At 48.0% G+C, this 26,418-nt stretch overlaps 2 pseudogenes; both read right to left on the minus strand.

Annotated features, from left to right (window-relative positions):
• Positions 1 to 13,598: 13,598 nt before the first annotated feature.
• LOC136682018 (28S ribosomal RNA) lies at positions 13,599 to 18,760 on the minus strand (annotated as a pseudogene).
• A 243-nt stretch (positions 18,761 to 19,003) lies between these two features.
• Positions 19,004 to 19,150, minus strand: LOC136682017 (5.8S ribosomal RNA; annotated as a pseudogene).
• Between the last annotated feature and the right edge of the window lie 7,268 nt (positions 19,151 to 26,418).

The raw sequence follows: 26,418 nt of genomic DNA on the forward strand, positions 1-26,418 counted from the left end.
TGACTTAATTCCCTTTGCCCTGTGTTCCACAGGAATGGATGCAAGAACAGCTCTATTATTACTGACCCATTGAGTAAGCTGAAACCCACCTTTACTGCACAATGCAGTAAGATCCTTTACCAGCTGGATGGCATCAGATTCTTTGGCTACGGACTTTGCACAGTCATCCAAATAAAAGTTATGCCGGATGGTCTCAGTCACCTGAGGGGGGAAAAAGCTTTCATTGTCAGCAGCAGTTTTTTTCAGAGCAAAACTTGCAATACTTGGGGAAGACACAGCACCAAAAATGTGTACAAGCATACGATGTTCTTTTGGGCTCTGACTGGTATTACCTTGTGGCCACCACAGGAATCGCAAATAGTTCACATCAGACTTTGCCACTCTAACCTGATGGAACATTGACTTGACGTCAGCCATGATTCCAATTGGCTCTTTGCGAAATCTCAGGATGACTCCAATGAGTGAGTTGGTCAAATCAGGACCCTGGAGTAGTGCTGTGTTGAGGGAAACACCTTGAAAAGAAGCAGCACAATCAAACACAACTCTGAGCTTTTTCTTCTTAGGGTGATAAACACCATGGTGCGGCAAGTACCATACTTTTCCTGGTGGCTGTATTAATTCCTCCTGTGGGATTTCTTCAGCATATTTATTGTCCAAGATGTCATTGAAAAATGCAACGTATTCCTTTTGGTATTGCTCATCCCTTTTCATTTTTCTTTTCAAGCCTTGCAAACGCTGTTCTACAACTTGCCGATTATTCGGCATAAACACATCGGGTTCTCTAAAAGGCAAGTTCAGACTGTAATGTCCATCATTCAAGAATGCTCTATTAGCCATCATCAAAAACTGTTTATCCTCAATAGACATTTCAGTATTTTCCTGTGAAGTAACTTCACTGAAGTCCTGGTTGTATTGTGAGATCAGCAGCTTTTCCAGATTCGCCACTGAAATCCTATTTACAGTCACACAGTCATCACTGCCAGCAGCATTTCTTAAGGGTCCATTTACAACCCACCCCAATAGGGTTCTAACTGCATAGGGACCCCCATTTTGACTGTTAATAATCTCCCATGGTTCCAATAGTTTAGAAGCATTTGTGCCAATCAGAAGCTCTACCTTAGAATTGATGGCAGGGAGTGTTACCTTGCTTAAATACGCCCAATGCGTCAAGTCGTTTTGCCTGAGAATGTTGTTTGTGGTGACTGGCATTACATTTTGAGTGAATGTATTTGGAAGAGAAAGGAAGTTATCACCGTCCAGAGCTGAAACTTCCAATCCTGAAATAATTTGAGTGGGAACAGACATTTCCTGATTCATGGTTCGAAGAAGAATTCGTGTCCTTTTACCTTTCATATGCAGACGTGACATCAATTCCTCTGAGCAGAAGGTGGCAGAAGACCCAGGATCCAGGAGTGCATAGACCTGCAAGACATGGCTGCCCTTTGCTGCCTTGACTTTAACGGGAACAATAGGAAGAACACTATCATGGTCTCCGGCCCCTATATGGCCACATAACTCTGCTGATGCACTGCCTATAACATCAGAGGGTTTTCCTGCTTCACGAGTTGTGTTCCTCTCAATATGGAGGGCGCTTGGATGAGCCTGTTCACATATGTTACATGTGAGACGTTGTTTGCAATCCTTACTAATATGGTTTGTTGCCTGAAGACATCCAAAGCATATGCCATTTGCTTTTAGAAGGCTGAGCTTATCTTTGTGAGCTTTCTTTGCAAAATCTTTGCATTTGTCTAAGGTGTGCTTTGAGCTACAAAGTGTGCAATAGGGTTGAAACTTTGTGTCTTTTGGGGTAAGAGCTACACTTGTAACATAGCTACTGCCAGATGACTTTGAAGAGTGTAACTTCACAATAGGCTTATGCTTTCCCCTAATGACTGTCTGATCTTGAAGATCACCAAATACTGGATCAGCTGATATGCGAGCTTGGTTTTCTATAAAAGAGACAAGATCTAAAATTCTTACCCTTCGGTTATGATGCTCTTGTAGCTCATACGCCTTGTTGCACCATTTTTCTCTGAGCTTATACGGCAGCTTGAGGACAATGCTTCTCATATTTGACACTGTGTCCAGCTCTTCCATGTACTCCATATCCTCCATAGCATTGCAGCAGCTCCTAAGGAACATAGCATAATCCTGCAACACTTTGGAATCCTCAGACTTTATTTGAGGCCAAGAAAGAGCTTTATCCAAATAACCACAAGAAATCTTATATTCATTTCCAAAGTTTTCCTTCAGCAATTTCTTTGCCTTTTCATAGCCTCTATCTGGTGCCATATATTCACAGCTCTTCACTAGCCTTTGTGCTTGTCCCTTAGTGTACTGAATCAAAAATTGCAAGCGGTCTCTATTGCTATCAGTTTTACGTTCAATCACATTTTCAAAAGAGTGAATGAATGACTGATATTCAAGAACTTGTCCATCAAAGATAGGAATGTTACCTTGTGGTAAAGTAGACAGAAGTTGCTGTTTCATGAGCATCCTTGTTAACTCACTTTGATTCTCTAGAATCTTGTTCATATAACTTTCATGTGATGCACTAGGTTGATTTTGCTGCTGAGGCACAGCAGACTGAGTGGCTCTAACTGAGCTTGCAACTGGACAGGGAGTGAAAGTATGGGTAGTTAATGAAGGATGGGTGGAAGGAATGGTGGTAGGAATGGTAGAGGTAAAGCTATGAGACAGTGTGTGTTGCGGCGGAGACTGTGCATTATTAGTGGTTCTAGAATAAAAGGACCTGGTGTGATATGTATCTGGGCCTAAATCGAGCAGGGGAAATTGCACATGAGCGCCTGTTTTGGGCCTGACTGCTGGGGTAGTCATTTCTTGAAAATTAAGTGAACTGCCCAGGAGTTCATCCAATGAAGCATGGGTGGTGGTTGAAGCTTCAGCTGTGTCTCCAGGGGCTTCAGCACCTAATAAAGGCAATGAAACTAAAAGAGGGTCAAAGTTTTCAGCATTAGGCAAATTGAATGCAACATCTTTTAAATAATTAATTTTTGCAGTTGCAGCATCTATTTCAGCACTCAGCTCCAAAGTTTCTCTCCTTTTCCTCAACCTTTCCTCTTGTTCCTGAATAGCATGTTTCTCTTGTAATTTTGAAGCTTTAACCATTAAAGCAGCGCGCTCAGCCTCTGCATTAATGTGCAATGACTTTGAAGTTTCATTTGATGCATTTGATCCATTTGACTCGTGCGATGCCGCATCAGTAAAGTCTTGATCAACGTCGGCATTATCAGGAAAAACAAGAGGCGGTTCTTCCATTTGTGGGACTGAAGAGGTGGCCTCCGTTTGGCTAGAGGAAATGGGGTTTTCCATAGCCGTAATCCATCTAGCTACATTTGCAATAAAACCCATTATCTGCGCACATCTTGGCTGATACCATTTCGCGTCTTCAATGCGTTCTCCCTCAGTCAACATTTCAACATAAGATGTGTGTACATCTTTAAACTCTGCAAAATATTCATTGAACTTTAACATGTTTCCTTTCACTTCATCAAGATAATCCTTGCCAGCCATTAGATTATTCAAAACGTTCATTCTCCTAGTGATATGAGAAATTTTCCCAGATCTGGCTGAGCGCAAACGCACCGCCGCTTCCCTCACGTCTAAAGTTTCTGTCATTCCCTTTAGCGAAATCGGCAACAATTATCAAAAAATATACGTTAAAAAAAAAATACAAAAAATGTCAAGCCACTTTCGCTGACTGCTAGATATCAAATAGGCCGCGATTTCACCGGTCCAAATGTTTGGCCAAGGAGTAGTCAACTTGCAAAAACAATAAATTACAGTCCTTCAGCTCCAAAAATCTCAGACCAAACTTGCTTCTAAATTCTTCCAATATTATTTCCTAACGAAATTCCATCCAAAGTTTGGCGTTTGAAGGCACATACCTCTGCTGAAGCATTCCTTTGTTCCACTTGCCATGCGTTAGGCCGACGTTTCCTATTGTCTCCAAACACGCTTAAGCTTTTGCTCCAAACCAAAGCCTCAGCTCGCCATTGACTTATTGTAGTGGTAAAAGCAGTTCAAGTTTGTCCTATAACCCCTTGTTTCCACTTTTAATTGTCTTTACCACGCAGGAGAGGACAGATTCAGTGTCAGACTCGCAGTTGGGTTCCAATGACTTTAAGGAGAGAGTTTGTTGGAGAATGTTGATGGTCATTTTATTACAAATAAATAGAAATACAAAACAAAGATGCAATGGGAGCATAAAATGGAATTAATAGCTGTTGGGCATGGTGGGTGGGCCCCAATGGCTGCAGGCCTTGTCACAAGCTAAAACAGTCTGCCACCTGTATCCCAACTGAGGTCAATGGCGGTATCGCTGGTCTGCCCTCCTCCCATCATGCACCTTATTCTCTAATTTATAGGGTAGCACCCATCACCTATAGAGGGTGCACACTCACAAAAAAGCAGAAAACACAAATATGAACAAAATATCAAAACTTATTTTTGGCTCCTACACAACGTACACACGTATCATTGTCACAAGCATTTTAAAATGTGTACTGTGTACACATTTGAATTTGATATGTATTTTTGAAATTGTGATGGAGAAAATAAGTACAAGTATTAAGAATTGAAATCTAACAGAGCATTTGGAATCAGAAAGTAGTTTATTTAACCTTAAGGTGGTCAACATACAATAGCAGAGAGTACTATGTGAATGTGGACAAAGAAGATGTTTTCACAGAGATATTTATATAGGTAGTTTATACGTCATAACCATAAGATAATCACTCGATGTTTCTGCAAGCTTAGTTTCCTTAGAGACATCTCAGTTTGATATACAAGATGTGGTTTGTTCTAATAAAGCATTGACCTCGAGCTGACCTGACATACACTTAGTTTGTGAGTTCTGTTGACGATTAGAAAGGAATATACAGATAAACAAGCAGACGAGTTCTTTCAACAGAGACATATAAAAATTACCATTATAGAAATATCTGAGTTTGGATATCCCTATCTTACTAAAAAAAAGTCGACAAGAAATGTTGTAGAGCAAATCAAAAGCTGTTCAGCAACATATAGCAAGTTTTGGTCCCTTGTGTACAACCAGAAATACAATCCTTATAAAACCGCAAAGTTGCTTCAGAATATAGTGCACCTTGTCTGCCCACTGCAACGGGCTTATCCACGCTACATTTTACCAGCCGTAACTACGAAACCTCATGTAATTCTACACACTTATAGAGCAGGCCAAGCCATTTAAAATGAAAATAACCTGTTTCCAAATTAAATTATACAAGAACAAGTATAAAAACAATAATAAAGTAATTTTCACTATTAGAATTAACTCACACATCCATTCCCCTCATTTTCCTTCAAAAAAGGGTACTTAAATATCAGAGCTTTACACACTTGCACATACTCATTTGTAGATGTATTCCTTTGAAGCATAATTTAAAACAAATGAAAAAAAAAACAACAGAGGAATTCAATACTAAAATACCTACATGCAACATTGAGCCATGCTTTGGTACTGCGTTCTTATAATGTTTTTTGTGAATTGACTACACTCAGAGTCACAGTCAGAAAACAGCGCTGGCCCACAGCAGGCTCAATGTCACTTCATCAGCAGTCATGGGGGTCCAGGTGTATGGAATGGCGTTGGTCTCTTATAGAACGCCGTTGGGCTCTAAACGTGTGAACACATGCTCGTTAACACGTTATTAAAAATTTGCGTGTTGACACGTAAAATTTTGTCGTGATAACGTGACCAAAATTGACACGTTTACACGCTTCTTAGGTTTTCGCCAATGGGAGGCCTCAAATCCGGGCGTACTTACATATTCATGATAGGATTTACATCACACTGTAGCTGACACGAAACAAAAATCCTTTGTGAGCGTAGTCCCTACGTTTCATCTGAATTATTCATAACATAGTGAGCTAAGCGCTGACCTGTGGCTACGTTGAGCCCTACGTCAGCAGTGTGAAGACAGCAATACTAGTAAGCTGATCCCCATAGCAACTGGAAGTTTATGTTTCACAATAAAAAAACTGGTGTTTAGTACCATAAAATTTGTAAACATGCATAATATTATATAACTTCATTCATAACATGCTCTAAAGCTTTTCATAATTTTATATCAAACAAACATCACTATTCACTCACACTATGTGTGTGACACATACTGAGGCATAATTCATTCACATTGATAAATTATGTGCATTATTTACATACTGCTAAACAGTTCAGTGTCAATACAAACCCATAGTGAAATTAACTTTCCAGATCCTCCTCTTTCTGTAAACATGTATACTATGTGTAAAGATACATTAATTTACTCATGTGTTATTTAATTATGTGTATATACTTATATATGTTAAGAGAGGATAAATCTCCTTCAAAATTAAATTGAACAAAAAAATCTGAATTAAAAAAGGGCTTTTTTCAGCAGTAAATTCAGTGGTGGTTGAAGTAAGGGGTTTATATATATATGTGTGTGTGTGTGTGTGGGGGGGGGGTGTTTGTACGCTTTTAAACATATTTATATATGTATAATGTTTATACAAAATCTAATAAAAAACATTGTTCAGAACATTTAACACTGGAATTTTTTCCGTTATTTGGTAAATTAAGGCTTTATGTTGTTTCAGCAATAACGCCATACACCAGTAGGTGGCAGTAAAGCATCATGATTCACAAAATACACAAACTTAACGTGTTAACACGAAATTATACGCTACGTGTTAACACGGAGAATCCAACGCGTTTAGATCATAATTTAAAACAAATGAAAGAAAAAAAAAACAGAGGAATTCAAGTTTATAAAGTGTATTGGACTAAAAACAATAAGCTCGTAGCCTACTTAGTGTATACTAAAATACCTACATGCAACATTGAGCCATGCTTTGGTACTGCGTTCTTATAATGTTTTTTGTGAATTGACTACACTCAGAGTCACAGTCAGAAAACAGCGCTGGCCCACAGCAGGCTCAGTGTCACTTTTCTGAGTGTTCTTCGTCAGTAGTCATGGGGGTCCAGGTGTATGGAATGTCGTTGGTCTCTAAACGTGTTGGATTTGACCATGTTTTTAATGAGATTTAGTATAAACATTATACATATATAAATACGTTTAAAAGCACACACACACACACACACACACACACACACACACACACACATATATATATATATATATATATATATATATATATATATATATATATATATATATATAAACCCCTCACTTCAACCACAACTGAACTGCTGAAAAAGTCCTTTTTTAATTTTGAATTTTTTGTTCAATTTCATTTTGAAGGAGATTTATCCTCTCTTAATGTATATATAGAAGTAGATACACATATAATTAAATAAAACATAAGTAATTTAATGTATCTTTAAACATATTATACATGTTTACAGAAAGAGGAGGATCTGGAAAGTTAATTTCACCATGGGTTTGTATTGACACTGTATTGTTTAGCAGTATGCTATTAAAAGAATACACATAATTTATCAATGTCAAATCTCAGTATGTGTCACACATAGTGTGAGAGAATAGTGATGTTTGTTTGATATAAAATTATGAAAATTTTTAGAGCTTGTTATGAATTAAGTTATATAATATTATGCATGTTTACAAATTTTAAGGTACTAAACACCAGAGGTTTTTTATTGTAAATAAACTTCCAGTTGCTATGGGGATCAGCTTACTAGTATTGCTGTCTTCACACTGCTGACGTAGGGCTCAACGTAGCCACATGTCAGCGCTTAGCTCACTATTATGAATAATTCAGATGAAACGTAGGGACTATGTTCACAAAGGATTTATGTTTCGTGTCAGCTACAGTGTGTGATGTAAATTCTATCATGAATATGTAAGGAGGCCCGTATGGATTAGTTAAATGCTGTTTTAACTACAATAACTGAAAAATATCACTGGTGAACAAGACAAAATACATATTCAATTATAACTGATATCACAACAAAAATATAGAATTAGAAACAGTACATAAAAACTCAACCAAAGTGTAATGTAGCGAAACTGGTGGACTCTCTCTTTGTCTGTGTGTGGATGGATATAATCTCGGTGTGGGGACTAAAACTTGTTTACAGACTCACATTTTTAGTTATACAAATACACGCGTTTTTGTGTGTGTACGATTGTTTACATGTGTAAGGAAGAGACTTTATAAAAAAATAACTAAATACTCTATAAAGGACTTAAATCCAGGATAATAAGTCTGAATTAATGAAGACACGGCCCCTGTGCATAACTCGTGCGGGAGCTGGCAACGCCAGCCATGGAGCTTTCCCATTGGAGCCAGTTTGTAACGATCTCTTTTAAATATCATTTGATTAGAATACAACATTTTACATGTGTTTAATGAATATATTTTTTGTTAAATATTGGTTTTAATCATAACATAAATGTGTCGCTTTGTCAGTTAGCAAAGTTACATCAGCCAGTAATGTTAAGCTACAACCCGGTCTCACACCTACTCATGATATAGTAGTCTGCAATTCGTGACATATCGCATATTTTCAGCATGAATTGCAGTCTCCTATATATGTGACTATATCACGAGTAGGTGTGAGACCGGGTTGTAAGCTATCACTACCTCAGGATGTAAAGGTCTTCCATGTGTCTTAGCAAATTGCAAATAATTTTTATTATGGACAAACCGGGGTATATAAGGGGGTCGACTTCTCCCAAGAGCCATCATTCTGTCACGATGGATAGCTGCCCGCTTTGCGAACAAGCCATTGCCACGGATCTGACTTTTCACCTTGCCGTCTTCCATCAACTCGGACCGGACGACGTAGCCTTCCTCGGAGAACTGGACCGAAGCGGGGTGAATTCTTCACAGCTCGACTGCCCTCTCTGCGGCTTGCCGTCTCTCTCTTCGCCGGCTGATCACCTGGGCTCAGTGCATTCCCTCAATGGCCTTGCCCTTAGGATCGCACTTTCTGCTGCTCGACGCCTTCGCACCATCCACCTTCTGCGTTGCCATCAAGAGGCTAAGCCGTTGAACTCTCCACCACCCTCGGGATCCTGTTCCCCGGACCCTGCCTCACCGGAACCTACATCGCTGGACCCTGCCTCGCCGGGCCCAGCCACAACGGGCCAAGCCATGCCGGAGCCGGTCGACAGCGACTACAAACCGAGCGAGCCTTCCCCTGCCGAATCCACCTCGGGCACAGATTCGGAGACCAAGCTTGCACGGTGAACCTCCCGGGGGAAGCAGCTCGTGGTCCCGCATCGGTTTCGGGACACCTACACCAGCCGTTTAGTAGACGAGTTCCAGGACTTCTACCTCAGGGCAGACGCATCCCCGACAGACCTCGAAAACTCTTGCCAGCGACGGGGCCAAGTTATCCGATTCCTGCTTCACTGCGCCCCGGCCGGTTGCGAATTCACAGACCTGTCAGTCGTCCATCACTCCAGAGTCTCGACTTGGGTCCAGAGCCTGCAGAAGCTGGGATACACATCGACCACCGTCAAGTGCTATCTCCACAGAGCCAAGGCATTCATCTCACATGTGGGCGCCTTCAGCCCGGAGATCTCTGGGCTCAGCCCCGAAGAGCTTCAGAGGATTCATTTGACCTTCGCCAAGGCAAATAGGGACCTTGTTCGCACGATTCTGGGCCACATTCAACGCGTGAAGCAGGCCAAATTAAGTCGCTTGCCACCACCATCGGATTTCAGGGTCTTTCTAAGCCACGCTAAGACCCGAATCCCTCAGCTGATCGAAGAGGCCCGGACGGGGGACACCACCCGTCACCACTACGGATGCTCCAGGCCTACCTCCTCGGCGTGTTGTCCGTGCTAACAGGATATCGGTCGGTGGTATTTCGCAACATGACCGTGCAGGAGCTGAGGCAAGCCAGCGCCACAGATGATGCCGGCTTTGTGATCTATGTCCGCAACCATAAGACCAGTGCCTTGTTCGGTGATGCTCCGATCGGGTTGTCCGCCACCGAGCTCTCTTGGTTGACTGCTCTCACCGACTTACACGGGACCCAGGACGGATTTGTGTTCTTGGACTGGGGGGGGGGGGGGGGTGGACCAGCTGCATAATGCAAACAACCTTCTTCGGCTCGCGTGGCAAGATGCAGGCCTTGGAGGCGCGGTGGCCTTCAACCTCATCCGCACGGCTGTTTCGAATCAGGTGAGTGTCGCACTTATGTGGCTCTTGACCTGGCCCGGCCTTCCTACTTTTCTGACACCTCGTCTCTGTTCCAGATTTCGAACCTGCCGGTCGACGATCGAGATCGAGTGACTACAAGCATGTGTTATTCCAACATCACCACCTGGGCCTTCTACCGAGCCGGCCTCTCTGCGGCCGATGTGATGCGGGCTCGTGAGAACCATCTTTCCGCCCTCGAAGTGCCCTGAACCGGACCTCTTCAAAGCGCAACCCAGTCGGGATTCACTCCGTGTTTCTGCACCCCCATTGGGCTTATGTTTTGTGCGAAATAAATAAAATTTATTTCTTAATCTACAACCAAAGTGTTCCCGTGTAGTACTTGCTTCGATTGTGGACAGAGGGGGGGGGTGGAGATTGGGTGATCCTCCCAGAGGGAGACTTTACGAGGTCCGACCGACCTTTTCCGAATTAAGGCTGTAACGATCAGTGGTTAAAGGTTAACTTTGCCGGCGGGCGGCCAGTTCCACCGCCCCGCAAGTGGGCAGTGGTCGGAGGCCTATCGACCTTAGGCAGTCCCCGGGGGTGGGTAAACTACCTTTAGGCACCAGTCGAATTGAAGTAGGAGACCATTCGGCTTTTTTGGCCCCGGAAACCAGCCACTTCTCCGGGCATATATAGAACCAATCCCCCCGGGAGGGGTTGGAGCTAAGGTCATTGAAATTAAATGGGTTTAAGAGTTAACTTTGCCGGCGGGCGGCCCGTTCCACCGCACTGCAAGTGGGCAGTGGTCGGAGGCCTATCGACCTTAGGCAGTCCCCGGGGTGGGTAAACTACCTATAGGCACCCGTCGGATGGATGTAGGAGACCATTTGGCTTTTTTGGCCCCAGAGAACAGCCACCTCTCCATGCATATATCGAACAAACCATCGGGGGCTAAGGGCAGATAGTCAAGTCAGTTCTACCAGTGTTAAAGCTTTGGCATTTGCCGTTGGGACTTAGAGGTTTTTTTTTTTAAATAAAGAGGGGAGGCCGGGCTTACCTCCACCTTAAGCCCAGAGGGTGTCACTCCTCGGGCTTGTGTTTTCGCATCACCGGGGTCCATGGAAGTCATTTTAGACCTCCAGAGGGGAGGCAACCCAAACCATCCCCTTAGCCCAGAGATGTGCCACTCCTCGGGCTTTAAATTCACAACACCGGGGTCTACGGAAGTCATTTTAGACCTCCAGAGGGGAGGCAACCCAAACCATCCCCTTAGCCCAGAGGTGTGCCACTCTTCAGGCTTTAAATTCGCATCATCAGGGTCCATGGAAGTCATTTTAGACCTCCAGAGGGGAGGCAACCCAAGCCATCCCCTTAGCCCAAAGGTGTGCCACTCCTCTGGCTTTAAATTCGCATCACCGGGGTCCATGGAAGTCATTTTAGACCTCCAGAGGGGAGGCAACCCAAGCCATCCCCTTAGCCCAGAGGTGTGCCACTCCTCTGGCTTTAAATTCGCATCACCGGGGTCCATGGAAGTCATTTTAGACCTCCAGAGGGGAGGCAACCCAAGCCATCCCCTTAGCCCAGAGGTGTGCCACTCCTCGGGCTTTAAATTCGCATCACCGGGGTCCATGGAAGTCATTTTAGACCTCCAGAGGGGAGGCAACCCAAGCCATCCCCTTAGCCCAGAGGTGTGCCACTCCTCGGGCTTTAAATTTGCATCACCGGGGTCTATAGATGTCTCGACTTAGATTTTGAAAACATCCAGGGAAGTTGAGAGGACATTCCCATTATTTCAAGCCCATCAGGTCACCACTCCCTTGGGCATAGCATTTCAAATCATTGTTACCCAAACTTATGTCTGATTTAATGCCTTCCTATAATCCTGACGGGACCAGGCTGGAAAACCATATGCCCACAGAATTCAAGGCATCGGAACCTCATTCGTATGGCCGACAACGATGAACCTCCCTCAGACTCACTACAAGGCTTGAGGGGGTCATGAATTTTCTTAAAATCTCAGTTGCAGGACTTAGAAAATTTTCACTTAAAAACCATAGACCTCCAGAGGAGAGGCCGGGCTTATCACCACCCTAGCCCAGAAGGCACCACTCTTTGGGCATGTCACTTCGCATCACTGGGGTCTACGGATGTCTCGACTTGGGTTTTGAAAACATCCAGGGAAGTTGAGCGGACATTCCCATTAGTTCAAGCCCATCAGGTCACCACTCCCTTGGGCATAGCATTTCAAATCATTGTTACCCAAACTTAGGTCTGATTTTATGCCTTCCTATAATCCTGACGGGACCAGGCTGGAAAACCATATGCCCACAGAATTCAAGGCATCGAAACCTTGTTCGTATGGCCGACAACGATGAACCTCCCTCGGACTCACTACAAAGCTTGAGGGGGTCATGAATTTTCTTAAAATCTCAGTTGCAGGACTTAGAAAATTTTCACTTAAAAACCATAGACCTCCAGAGGAGAGGCTGGGCTTATCACCACACTAGCTCAGAAGGCACCACTCTTCGGGCATGTCACTTCGCATCACTGGGGTCTACGGATGTCTCGACTTAGGTTTAGAACACTTCCAGAGGGGGGGCCGGGCATACCACCACCCTTAGCCCAGAGGTCATCACTCCTCGGGCTTGAAATTCGCATCACCGGGGTCTACGGTTCTCTCAACTTAGGTTTTGAACACGGGGGCCGGGCATACCACTACCCTTAGCCCAGAGGTCATCACTCCACGGGCTTGAAATTCACATCACCAGGGTCTACGGATGTCTCGACTTAGGTTTTGAACACTTCCAGAGGGGGGGCCTCGCTTACCACCACCCTAGCCCAGAGGGCGTCACTCCTCAGGCTTGAAATTTGCATCACCGGGGTCTACGGATGTCTCGACTTAGGTTTTGAAAAACTCCAGAGGGGGGGTCGGGCTTAACACCACCCTAGCCCAGAGGTGAGTCACTCCTCGGGCTTGAAATTCGCATCACCGGGGTCTACGGATGTCTCGACTTAGTTTTTGGGTCACTTCCAGTGAGATTAGGCGTAAACTCACAATATTCAAGCCCAGAGACGAACCAGAGCCTTGGGCATGTCATAGTTACATAGGGTGTACCCAAACTTTCATCGTTTCTAAAGTAACCCTAATGTCCTGACAGCACCACACTGGAAACACCTGTGCCCTTTGAATTTGGGCTCACGAAGGTGCCCCCTTTTCGGGCTCGAGACTAGGACGGAGAGGGTCAAAATTTTTTCTAAGTCCAACCTCAACAACAACCTAGGGTTAACCACTGGGAGACCTGCCTTATTGACTTCACCGTTTACTTTGTCTCATTCCGCCCACTGAAAGACCTGGCTTATTCATTGTTTTTCTTCAAGTTTGGATCGCCCACTGGGATACCTGCCAATTTAACACCGCGGCTTTCATGGTTCTCTATTGCCTCGCGCCCGAGGCACTTTTATGGGGGGGGTGGCCTGGCTTGGGGGAGGAGTACCCACCAAATGTTTGAGTGGACGGGATGACTTTCAATGGATCGCAGTTTATTCACCCACTCTGCCACTTACGAAACCCGCACTCCAAATCAGGTCGTTTATGAGTCATTTCACACCCGGATCAAGAGACATTTGCTTTCAGGAGGGAGGTGGACCGAGGCGTTCATTAGCCCCTGTCCAGTTCCAGTGTCATGCGGCTCTCGTCACCGGCGGTGGGGAGGAAACCGCCTCCCACCACGGCTATCCAAGACCAAGCTCACCGATGCTGGGCACGGATGTATCGCTCCTTCTAGGTGGGATTCCGACTTAGAGGCGTTCAGTCGTAAGCCCTCGGATGATAGCCTTGCACCAGTGGCTGCACAGCCAAGCGCGAGTACCATGTATCCGAACCTGCGGTTCATCTCGTACTGGGCTGGATTACTATCGGAGCAACTTTCAACATCAGTAGGGTAAAACTAACCTGTCTCACGACGGTCTAAACCCAGCTCACGTTCCCTGTTAGTGGGTGAACAATCCAATGCTTTGCAAATTCTGCTTCGCAATGATAGGAAGAGCCGACATCGAAGGATCAAACGGCGACGTCGCTATGAACGCTTGGCCGCCACAAGCCAGTTATCCCTGTGGTAACTTTTCTGACACCTCCCGCTTAAAACCCAAAAAGCAGACGGAAGGATTGTTAGGCCCCGCTTTCATGGTCCGTATTCATACTGAAAATCAGGATCAAGCCAGCTTTTGCCCTTATGCTCTACGGGAGGTTTCTGTCCTTCTGAGCCTGCCTTAGGACACCTGCGTTACGCTTTGACAGGTGTACCGCCCCAGTCAAACTCCCCACCTGTCACTGTCCCCGGAAGGACTCGCCCCGGGCAGGGAAGCCCGCAACATGAGTTTACCTGGACTCACTGCCAAGCGACCCACCCAGGGCTTAGCACCTTCGAACAAGGAACCCCCAGCAAGGAAAGGGTTCCCACCGACACCTTCACCGGGTTAGAGAGGTAACAGTAAGAGTAGTGGTATTTCACGGACAGCCCACCCCGGTGCTGGCCTTCGGCGGGCCTCCCACTTATTCTACACCCCCTATGTAGCCTCTCAGTGACAGACTAGAGTCAAGCTCAACAGGGTCTTCTTTCCCCGCTGATTCTGCCAAGCCCGTTCCATTGGCTGTGGTTTCGCTAGATAGTAGGTAGGGACAGTGGGAATCTCGTTAATCCATTCATGCAGGTCACTAATTAAATGACGAGGCATTTGGTTAGATCCAGCAGAGCGGGCTACTCTGTTTCGGAGGTTTTAACGCTGCCCCCTGCAGCGCCGTTGAGTGTCTTGATCCATCTCAGCCCGGCCTAGAGATAGAATATCCTTGTCCGCCCCGGTTCGGTCCGTGTCATCTTCTCGGTCTCAACGGATTCGAAAACGTTACCTTGTCCGCGGTGGATTACCTGTGAACACAAACAGGGGGTTGAATACAGGTCGAATCCGGCCGTATTTATTACAACGTCGAGCATAATGAAGCTGAATGGATTAACCAGGCTAGCCCCGCCCATGCCTCTCCCGGGTATCCACAGAGAGGGAGGGCGGGGAAGCCCACACGCCATAAATCGGAGCCGATACTGTATACCTTAATACCTTCCCACTCACAGAAGAGAACGGGCCGTGACGGAACCAACTTAACCACCACCCCTCCCTCGTAAGGGAGTCTGACCGGCAAGACCACACATGTTGGGTCCGCATTGGGCCAACCAACCAGACTGTCATGCAGGTTACCAGCCTGATGTGAACAACGTCTCCCCTGGGTGGCGTTGCTCTTACGGTCAAACCCTAGCAGGGGGCCAACCGTGTGGTCGGGGACGAAGAACCCATCACGGGAAGAAGTTCCCCATCACCAAGTCACTATTTTTATTTTGTACCCTGTTCTGTATGGCGCCTGACCGGGCCGGCATGTCCACCTCAGTCGAAACCAGGCTGGCGCTCTTTCCCAGTGTGGTCACTGCGTTAGAGTCTTTAAGCCATCCCATCGTGCCATCGACCGACACAGGACTGGTAGGTTATACACTCGTCCACACGTCACTAGGGACAGCCGTTTTGCTGTTGCCTCATGGGCCTAAGGGTCGGCGATCACCCACGATATGCTACCGGAACAGTTCGTCCATTCAGCTAGGAAGCTTGACCTATTCACGCCTTTGCCTCTAGCCTCATAGATCGACCGTCACCAGCGCACACCAAAGAGAATCAACTCGTCCTTTGCCCATGAGGATGGGTTTTCACCCTACCTAATAAGGTGTGGGTCGGAGACCCCCGCCCAAAGTCAACCAACAGCCTTTCGGGAATAGGTGACCAACACCTGGGATCTATCGAGGATAGATCATACCAACCCATGAAAGAGATGTCCCAGAAGAGACATCTCCTCCTAGCCAAGCGCCATCTTTGCCCTCGGAACCTATAGGGTTTTGGAATGCCATTTGGAGCCTATGGGATGCCCTTCGAGACCTAAGCAACTTTGATAATCGGACACCAGCTAGGGACGTTGCACCCTAGGGGGCTTGCCATAGTGGTGGTCCCCGCCCCAGGGAACCAGCACTTGGGCATCCGCGCTACAACCTGCTAGCGCGAAGTGCCTGGGGAGACCTGGCTAATGAGAACGGTCGGTCAGTCCGTCACATGGAAAGCCTCTCTTAGCCGCCCTGACCGCACAGGACGTTGCCCGGTTTTACCACGAGGAGGTGGAGGCACACAATGCTTTGACTCGGAGTCCCTGGAGCTGGGTCTCCCACCCTGCTCACCTTAACGAACTCCGGGGTTTATTTACATAGTTACCCCCGCCGTTCACCCGTGCTTGGGTGAATTTCTTCACTTTGACATTCAGAGCACTGGGCAGGAATCACATTGTGTCAAAACCGTCCAAGAGCCTTCACAATGCTGTGTTTTTATTAAACAGTCGGATTCCCCTGGTCCGCAGCAGTTCTAATTCGGCTGTTGGGTGCCGGTCAAGAGAACCGCCTCGGGGCGGGGGGGGGGGGACCCACACCCGATAGATCCACGAGGCCTCGGCTCGTCGCACGCAGCTCCAGTCACACTGCTCCAGTCCCCCCAAGCCCCTACGGCCGGCGACGCATCCGCACACAACTCCCGAGTCTTCCCCCCCACGTCCGAATGGGAGAACGGAAGGCCGCGCTCGCGAGTGTGGCCGGGACCCGGCGATGGGCCTCGGAGCCCGGCCGACTTTGTGAAGGAAGGGCTGCAGATGAAACGGAGTCCCATCCACGACCGCCTCCCACCGTCACCGACCGAGTCCCCTAAGCACCGCCGGAAGGGAACACCGACTTCTTCGCGCGGCTGTGACCCACGCACTTTAACCGACAGACGTAGGAGTCAACCCGGGCGCCGTGCGCTTTTGCCCACATGACCCTCAGGGCAAGGGCGAACCAAAACAGTTCCCCGGAGCCAGGCCGCTCCGGGCCATCGGCCTACGCTTCAGCTAAAGGGCCCGACCGAGCCCAGCCATTAGAGCCAATCCTTATCCCGAAGTTACGGATCTGTTTTGCCGACTTCCCTTACCTACATTGTTCCAACACGCCAGAGGCTGTTCACCTTGGAGACCTGATGCGGATATTGGTACGGCCTGGGGGGAAATTCACTATCGTCGCGTCGGGTGCCTTAACCCACGCGTTCGGTTCATCCCACAGCACCAGTTCTGCTTACCAAAAGTGGCCCACTTGGCACCATCATTCGATGCCCGGCTCTGAGCCTGCGAGCCGGGCCTCTTACCCATTTAAAGTTTGAGGGTAGGACGAGGCCGTTTCGGCCCCGCAGCCTATAATCATTGCTTTACCAGATAAAACTGAGTTTGGTGCCAGCTATCCTGAGGGAAACTTCGGAGGGAACCAGCTACTAGATTGTTCGTTAAGTCTTTCGCCCCTATAGCCAGGTCGGATGACCGAATTGAACGTCAGGACCGCTACAGGCCTCCACGCAGGGTTTGCCCTGGCTTCGCCCTGCCCAGGCATAGATCACCATCTTTCGGGTACCACCGCGTATGCTCTTGCTCCACTCTCCACTTGGTTTAGAGCAGGCCGGTGGTGCGCTGTCAACCCACCATGGACGGGGTGTCTTAGATCCCACCTCAGCCGACGCGCGCCGGCCTTCACCTTCGTTGCGCCTCCGGGGTTCAAGCCCTTTGACTCGCATACGCGTTAGACTCCTTGGTCCGTGTTTCAAGACGGGTCGGTCGGGGTCCGAACTTAGCCGCTGACCTTAGGCGTTCGGTGCTGTGGGCCTGGATCACCCCCCTCTCGCCGTAGCGGGCCTAGCCCGGGGCTGAGGACAGCCCAACCGGCCCGCTTCGACCGAACGATCGGTGGGGGGACCCATCCCCATCCCGAAGGAGGGGAGAATGTGGAAAGGACATTGCTCCGCGGCCCCGGCTGTAGCGGAACGCCCGTGTCTGGGGCCGTGTGGGCCCCATCTCCGGATGCACCTACCTTCACCCTCTGGCCCTTCCAAGCCTAACCGGAGCCGGTTGCGACTCACCACCACGCGGGGAATATGCACCTGACGGGTCGAGCCTTCATACGCCCGAGAGGCCTGAAGTCGGGAGGCGAAGCTCAGGGCCAAGCAGGGAGTGGGGTCGCCCACTCTCTCGCCCAGATGAACTCGCCTCCAAGTCACGGAACCACACGAGCGCGGGCCGTCCGCCCGGCTGAATCCCCCGGGGCGGTCTTCTCGGTCTCCGACCGTTTACCTCTCAACGGTTTCACGCTCTCTTGAACTCTCTCTTCAAAGTACTGTTTTCAACTTTCCCTCACGGTACTTTGTTCGCTATCGGTCTTGTGCTGGTATTTAGCCTTAGATGGAGTTTACCACCCACTTTGAGCTGCATTCACAAGCAACCCAACTCCGGGAAGCCCGATCTACCCGGCGGGATGCGGGACGATACCGGGCCTTCACCATCTATGGAAGACACTTCCTTGCAAAACTTGGTCCCACGTCCGCACCGAGACTAAACGGACTTCCGTACACTACATTTCCCGGCCCACCCCGGTCAGGGGAAAGAGGGATTCAGCGCTGAGCTCTTCCCTCTTCGCTCGCTGCTACTAAGGGAATCCTTGTTAGTTTCTTTTCCTCCGCTTACTGATATGCTTAAGTTCAGCGTGTTGTCTCGTCTGATATGAGGTCGCGCTACGAGGCTGTTTTGCGGGGCGCTGGGCGTGAACCCCCCAGCCGCTCGCCGTATTATGGTGCCCACCCTCCAACGGCGGGAAGCCCAGCGGGGAGAGACAATGACAGATGGGACCCGGACCTAATGGCTCTCCCTACGTCCGGAGCTCTCACCACACGGTGGCTTAAGAACCGAGTCTGCGTTTAGGAAGAGGCCCTGCGAACTTCCAGCCGTGGTCTGGGAAGACCGATCGATGGAAAGCGACCCTCAGACAGGCGTGGATGGACCCCCGCGGCCGCAATGTGCGTTCGAAATATCGATGATCTGTGTTCCGCATTTCACATTATTTAACGCAGTTTACCGCATACTTCATTGATGCACGAGCCAAGTGATCCACCGCTAAGAGTTGTATCATTTTGCCCGCCCTTACGGACGGGACTTTGGGTTAAAGCCTTTTGAACAACAGAATTTAATGGTTTAGCTTAGGTTCACCTCCCTTGGATGAGTTGGAAGGGATTCATGAACAAAGGGAATTTTATGGTCGGGTGACCCCGGGCTGGGGGTCATTAAACCCGGCTTGGCATCCAGATGGATCGCCTTGGTGGTGCCCAACCTTCCCTTTTACGTGTTAGGAGACCAAGACACCCAGGGGTGTAGATGGCTAGCGTGCGCTTTTAACCTTGCTGTTACCAGCGAGGCCCGGTGGTTTGCTTCCAAGTCCCCAGCAAGGGGGAAATCTGAAAGATCCCACTAAGACCGGCGTTGCGCCGGTCCACGCCTCAGGGGGTTTCTCTGGGCCCCGTCAACTCGCGCACGGCCATCGGAGTAAGTTTGCCTTAGCTTGCGTACGGTTCCCGGTCTAAAGTTTGTACCCGGTGTGCGCTCCAGCCACGCTCTCCCCCCGGAGGGGATGAGTGGGCCCGGTGGTGCGCTCCCAAGTCCCCACGGAGGGTGAGGCTGGGTGGAGATCCCACCTGTGTTCCGCATCCGGGGCTCATCAGCCCCTTCAACTCGCGCACGGGTCTCAGACTATTTATACGGTCCGAAGCCCAGGGAGGTGCCGATATACACCTCCCGATCCCTGCATGCGCTCTTAAGCTCCGCTCTAACCCGAGAGGGAAAGAGTTTCGCCCGTGGTGCGCTCCTGTCCCCTGGGGGTTACGGAAGATCCCAACAAGGCCGGTGAACACTGGCCAATGCCCTGGGGGTTGCATTAGCCCCTTTGACTCGCGCATGCAGAATTAAAGCCTTTAACGATCAATGGTTTGGTTTAACAACCAGCGGGCGGCTCCGTTACCACTCGAGACCCCCGCAAGCGGGGTGGTGGCCGGCAACCTATGCACCCAAAGGAGGTCTTCCTATAACCCTGAGTTCCGAGGTCGGCCCGCTCCGTCCCCCCCGTAGGGAGACTCACGTTAGCCGACAACAAAAGGTACGAGGTGTCTGGGATCCATACCTTTAAGGTACCCACCAGGGGATTTGGCCTTGCTCAAAGACCGAGTGGCTACTGGCATGGAGGGCGGGCACCCACCATGGCCAGGTCACCGTTAATAATCCTTTCGCAGGTTCCACTACAAAAACCTTGTTACGACTTTTACTCCCTCTAGATGCCCAGGTTTGATCCACTTCCCACCTCAACGAGGCAACCCCCCGGTAAAGGGGCAGCTCGGGGACGGTCTGAGGACCTCACCAGGCCATCCAATCGATAGTAGCGATGGGCGGTGTGTACAAAGGGCAGGGACTTAATCGAAGCGGGCTGGTGACCCGTGACTACTTGGAATTCCTCGTTCAAGGGGAAAAGTTACAATCCCCTATCCCCAGCGGGGAAGGCATTCATAGGATTGCCCAGGCCTTTCGGCATAGGATGGATGCACACGCTGAACCAGCCAGTGTAACTCACGTGCGGCCCCGGGCGTCTAAGGGCATCACAGACCTGTTATTGCCCCGAATCTCATATGGCTTTGCCTCGCCCCGGATCGCTCTAAGAAGTTCGGCCACCGACCGCTGACCCCTCGGGCCGCCTGCCTCCACAGGGACCCAGGGAGGGCCTTGTAACTTTTTAAGGCACAGGGTCTCGTCCGTTATCGGATTTAACCAGACAAATCGCTCCACGAACTACCAACGGCCATGCACCACCACCCACAGAATCAAGAAAGAGCCATCAATCTGTCAATCCTTACCGTGTCCGGGCCGGGTGAGTTTCCCCGTGTTGAGTCAAATTAAGCCGCAAGTTCCACTCCTTGTGGTTCCCTTCCGTCAATTCCTTTAAGTTTCAGCTTTGCAACCATATTCCCCCCAGAGCCCAAAGACTCGTGGTTTCCCTCACACTGCCCGGCGGGTCATGGTCGCTAACATAACGCCGCCGGATCGCGGGTAGGCATAGTTTACGGTCGGAACTACGACGGTACCTGATCGCCTTCACTCCCCCAACTTTCGTTCTTGATTAATGAAAACATTCTTGGCAAATGCCTTTGCTTTTGTCCGTCCCACACCGGTCAACAAATTTCACCTCTGTCGGTGTGGTACGAATGCCCCCGGCCGTCCCTCTTAATCATTGCCCTCGGTCCTTAAAACCCAGGAAATAGGACCGTGAAAGCCCCGGAGCCCCACTCCGGAACAACCAGCCGTACCAAAAGAGAGACCCCGACGCCCCACGGAGGGCCCTATTCCATTATTCCTAGCTCAGTCAGTCATGGCACATGTCGGCCTGCTTTGAGCACTCTGCTTTGTTCAAAGTAAACGCTCCGGACCATCCAACCCACCGTGCACCGCAGTGAAGTACCCAGCTAAGGGCTTCTCCACGGCCGGCGAGCAGAGGACACCGGTGGTAGGGACCAGGTCTCACAACCCACCCAGAGACAGACAGTCACCCCCGAAGGAGCTTCCCAGCCATCCGGACAGTCCAGGGGATCCGAGACCAGTCCCCAAATCCAACTACGAGCTTTTTAACTGCAGCAATCTTAGCATACGCTATTGGAGCTGGAATTACCGCGGCTGCTGGCACCAGACTTGCCCTCCAATGGGTTCTCACTCACGGATGTAGATTGAGTTCATTTTGGTTACGCTCCACAGGATCATAGGACACGCATCAATATTTTTCGTCACTACCTCCCCGTGTCGGGAATGGGTAATTTGCGTGCCTGCGGCCTTCCTTGGATGTGGTAGCCGTTTCTCAGGCTCCCTCTCCGGAATCGAACCCAGATTCCCAGTTACCCGTGGTCACCACGGTAGGCCCGTAGCCTACCGTCAAAAATTGATAGGGCAGACACTCGAATGATACGTCGCCGCCCCGGAGGGCTTAACGATCGGCCAAAGGTTATCTAGAGTCACCAAAGCGACCAGACCGGAGCCGGGAGGGTTTTTCGGTTCTGATAAATGCACGTATCCGGGGGACAGGGGCCGGGAGAATCTTTCACGCCGACCCCCAGAACCCTTCCAAAGCTTTGTTTGCATGTACGGTGCAGGCTAGGGGGCGGGTCCTTCCTTCAAATGGATCCCAACTCTAAGGCACCACCAACGCGGACGTTGAACGGACCTACTGTTGGATCAACCGACCGACTAAGTCCCCCTCAGAACAATTCTGGACAAGCGGACGCCTCTTACGGGCATCCATGAGCCATGGAGGCTGGGAGCACAAGGCGGGGAGGATCGTTCTAAGCACGGTATTTCGGCTTAGAAGCCTGCCCCTGGTGCTCCGCGTATACCGAGCTCGTAAAGGACGGCCGTTAAGGGAAGAGAATGGTAGAGAATCCTGGCCCCCTCAAAGCGCAAGGAGGTCGGCATAGGTTTACGGTTCGCCCCCGGAGCCTACGGAAGTCTGCGTTTAAGAAGACGAAGGGTTGATCCGTAGGCCGACCCTGCGGACTTCCAGCCGCGGTCTGTGGAAGACCGATCCGTGTCACCTCTCATGCGCTCTTTGCCTCCGGCCGTTTCCAGCCGGGGCCCGGTGGTGTGCTCCCACGTCCCGCTCAAAGGAGGGGAAAGGTCGGGAGATCCCACGGACTGGCGGATAACTGCCGGCCAACGCCTCAGGGGTTACGCGGCCCCGTCGACTCGCGCACGGGCAAATTTATGGGTTTAAAAAGGCACGAGCAAATTTATAGGTTTAAAAAGGGGGAAAATCCTCATACATTCGACCCCCCGGTGCCCAGGGAAGTTGACCCTCCCCGGGCAGGCATTTCGAACGAATCATCGGTTGGAAAACGACTCTTTCGGGATGGGGGAAACCCCTCATACGCTCGATCCCCCATGCCCAGGAATGTTTTACCTTCCCAGGCATACATCGAACGAATCATCGGGGTGGAAACGGGCTTAACCGGGTTAACACAATCGACGGGGCGGCCGTTCCACCCACTCCACATCCCAACACCACCGTGATACGAGATCAGGGGTTGGGACTCGACCTTAAAGATACCCGGTCGAGGTTGACCGAGTGGAAACCACTCGGATTTATGACAGTGACCCCACTGACAGGCCCCACGGACCTTGGGGACCACTCCCCATCGCTCTGCCTGGCACCTGGGTTGGAAACCGGGACTAATTTTGTCAGTAATACGCTATTCGTCTCAATGATCTTACTGGTCCATAAGCCCGGACGTGTGACATCGAACGCGATCGAGAAAGAGAAACGCCCCATAATTTCCAATATATTCAACACCAATAAACCTATTGAATGAAAATCCTAGATACGTTAGTCCTCATATCTCAGCTTTGGGATGAGAGAGGCTGAAAAAAATCACGCTCCTGTGTAAGTCAGGACCTGCTTAATCAACATCGTGAGTTTGGAAGAAATCTGAGACGGTCAAAAATTTAGTCTAAAAATACACAAAGGGGTACCCCTTAGTGTTTTTTTCGGGTTAAATATGTGACCTTCTCATATCTTCTTCAAACCCACACCGTGTGTCAGGGAGGATCTTACGAAGACAGTGTTTTGGTAATTATTGCCCTACCACATCCCAAAGCTGAGATATAGGGACATGTTGTGCTGCATAAAATGTATAACTGTAAATTTCATGATGGGATTCCTACTTCCAGTGAAGCTAGGTAAACACATGAGTAGAAGGGTGTGATCAGAAAAGCCTAGTCAGTCCAATATATCCTACATTGCATCTGTACTTTGCTTTATTGGACGTATAACAAGCTCATAGATTTAATTCCAATATATTCAACACCAATAAACCTATTGAGCGAAAATCCTAGATACGTTAGTCCTCATATCTCAGCTTTGGGATAAGATAGGCTAAAAATAATCATGCCCCTGTGTAAGTCAGGACCTGCTCAATCAACATCGTGAGTTTGGAAGAAATCTGAGACGGTCAAAAATTTAGTCTAAAAAAACACAAAGGGGTACCCCTTAGTGTTTTTTTGGGTGAAATATTTGACCTCCTCATATCTTCTTCAAACCCACACCATGTGTCAGGGAGGTCCTGACAAAGACAGTGGTGTGGTGATTGTTGCCCTACCACATCCCAAAGCTGAGATATAGGGACATGTTGTGCTGCATAAAATGTATAACTGTAAATTTCATGATGGGATTCCTACTTCCAGTGAAGCTAGGTAAACACATGAGTAGAAGGGTGCGATCAGAAAAGCCTAGTCAGTCCAATATATCCTACATTGCATCTGTATTTTGCTTTATTGGACGTATAACAAGCTCATAAATTTAATTCCAATATATTCAACACCAATAAACCTATTGAGAGAAAATCCCAGTTACGTAAGTCCTCATATCTCAGGTTTGGGGTGAGATAGACTGAAAATAATCACACCCCTTTGTAAGTCAGGACCTGCTCAATCAACATCGTGAGTTTGGAAGAAATCTGAGACGTTCAAAAATTTAGTCTAAAAAAACACAAGGGGTCAGAAAAGTGTTAGTGTTTTTTTGGCTAAAATATGTGACCTCCTCATATTTTCTTCAAACCCACACTGTGTGTCAAGGAGGTCCTGACAAAGACAGTGGTGTGGTAATTGTTGACCTATCACATCCCAAAGCTGAGATATAGGGACATGTTTGCTGCATAAAATGTATAACTGTAAATTTCATGATGGGATTCCTACTTCCAGTGAAGCTACGTAAACACATGAGTAGAAGGGTGCGATTAGAAAAGCCTAGTCAGTCCAATATATCCTACATTCCATCTGTATTTTGCTTTATTGGACGTATAACAAGCTCATAAATTTAATTCCAATGTATTCAACACCAATAAACCAATTGAGAGAAAGTCCCAGTTAAGTTTGTCCTCATATCTCAGATTTTGGATAAGATAGGCTGAAAATGATCACGCCCCTGTGTAAGTCAGGACCTGTTCAATCAACATCACGAGTTTGGAAGAAATCTGAGACGGTCAAAAATTTTGTCTAAATAAACACAATGGGGTACCGCTTTTTTTTTTTTTGGTTAAAATATGTGACCTCCTCATATCTTCTTCAAACCCACACCGTGTGTCAGGGAGGTCCTGATGAAGACAGTGGTGTGGTAATTGTTGTCCTGTCACATCCCAAAGCTGAGATATAGTGACATGTTTGCTGCATAAAATGTATAACTGTAAATTTCATGATGGGATTCCTACTTCCAGTGAAACTAGGTAAACACATGAGTAGAAGGGTGCGATCAGAAAAGCCTAGTAAGTCCAATATATCCTACATTGCATCTGTATTTTGCTTTATTGGACGTATAACAAGCTCATAAATTTAATTCCAATATATTCAACACCAATAAACCTATTGAGCGAAAATCCTAGATACGTTAGTCCTCATATCTCAGTTTTGGGATGAGATAAGCTGAAAATAATCACACCTTTGTGTAAGTCAGGACCTGCTCAATCAACATCGTGAGTTTGGAAGAAATCTGAGACGGTCAAAAATTTAGTCTAAAAAAACACAAAGGGGTACCCCTTAGTGTTTTTTTGGGTGAAATATGGGACCTCCTCATATCTACTTCAAACCCACACCGTGTGTCAGGGAGGATCTTACGAAGACAGTGTTTTGGTAATTATTGCCCTACCACATCCCAAAGCTGAGATATAGGGACCTGTTTTGCTGCATAGAATGTTAAACTGTAAATTTCATGATGGGATACCTACTTCCAGTGAAGCTAGGTAAACACATGAGTAGAAGGGTGTGATCAGAAAAGCCTAGTCAGTCCAATATATCCTACATTGCTTATGTACTTTGCTTTATTGGACGTATAACAAGCTCATAAATTTAATTCCAATATATTCAACACCAATAAACCTATTGAGCGAAAATCCTAGATACGTTAGTCCTCATATCTCAGTTTTGGGATGAGATAGGATGAAAATATTCACGCCCCTGTGTAAGTCAGGACCTGCTCAATCAACATCATGAGTTTGGAAGAAATCTGAGACGGTCAAAAATTTTGTCTAAATAAACACAATGGGGTACCGCTTTTTTTTTTTTTTGGTTAAAATATGTGACCTCCTCATATCTTCTTCAAACCCACACCGTGTGTCAGGGAGGTCCTGATGAAGACAGTGGTGTGGTAAATGTTGTCCTGTCACATCCCAAAGCTGAGATATAGTGACATGTTTGCTGCATAAAATGTATAACTCTAAATTTCATGATGGGATTCCTACTTCCAGTGAAACTAGGTAAACACATGAGTAGAAGGGTGCGATCAGAAAAGCCTAGTAAGTCCAATATATCCTACATTGCAT

Source organism: Hoplias malabaricus, unplaced genomic scaffold, assembly GCF_029633855.1.
Source record: "Hoplias malabaricus isolate fHopMal1 unplaced genomic scaffold, fHopMal1.hap1 scaffold_151, whole genome shotgun sequence".
Classification (NCBI taxonomy): Eukaryota; Metazoa; Chordata; class Actinopteri; order Characiformes; family Erythrinidae; genus Hoplias; species Hoplias malabaricus.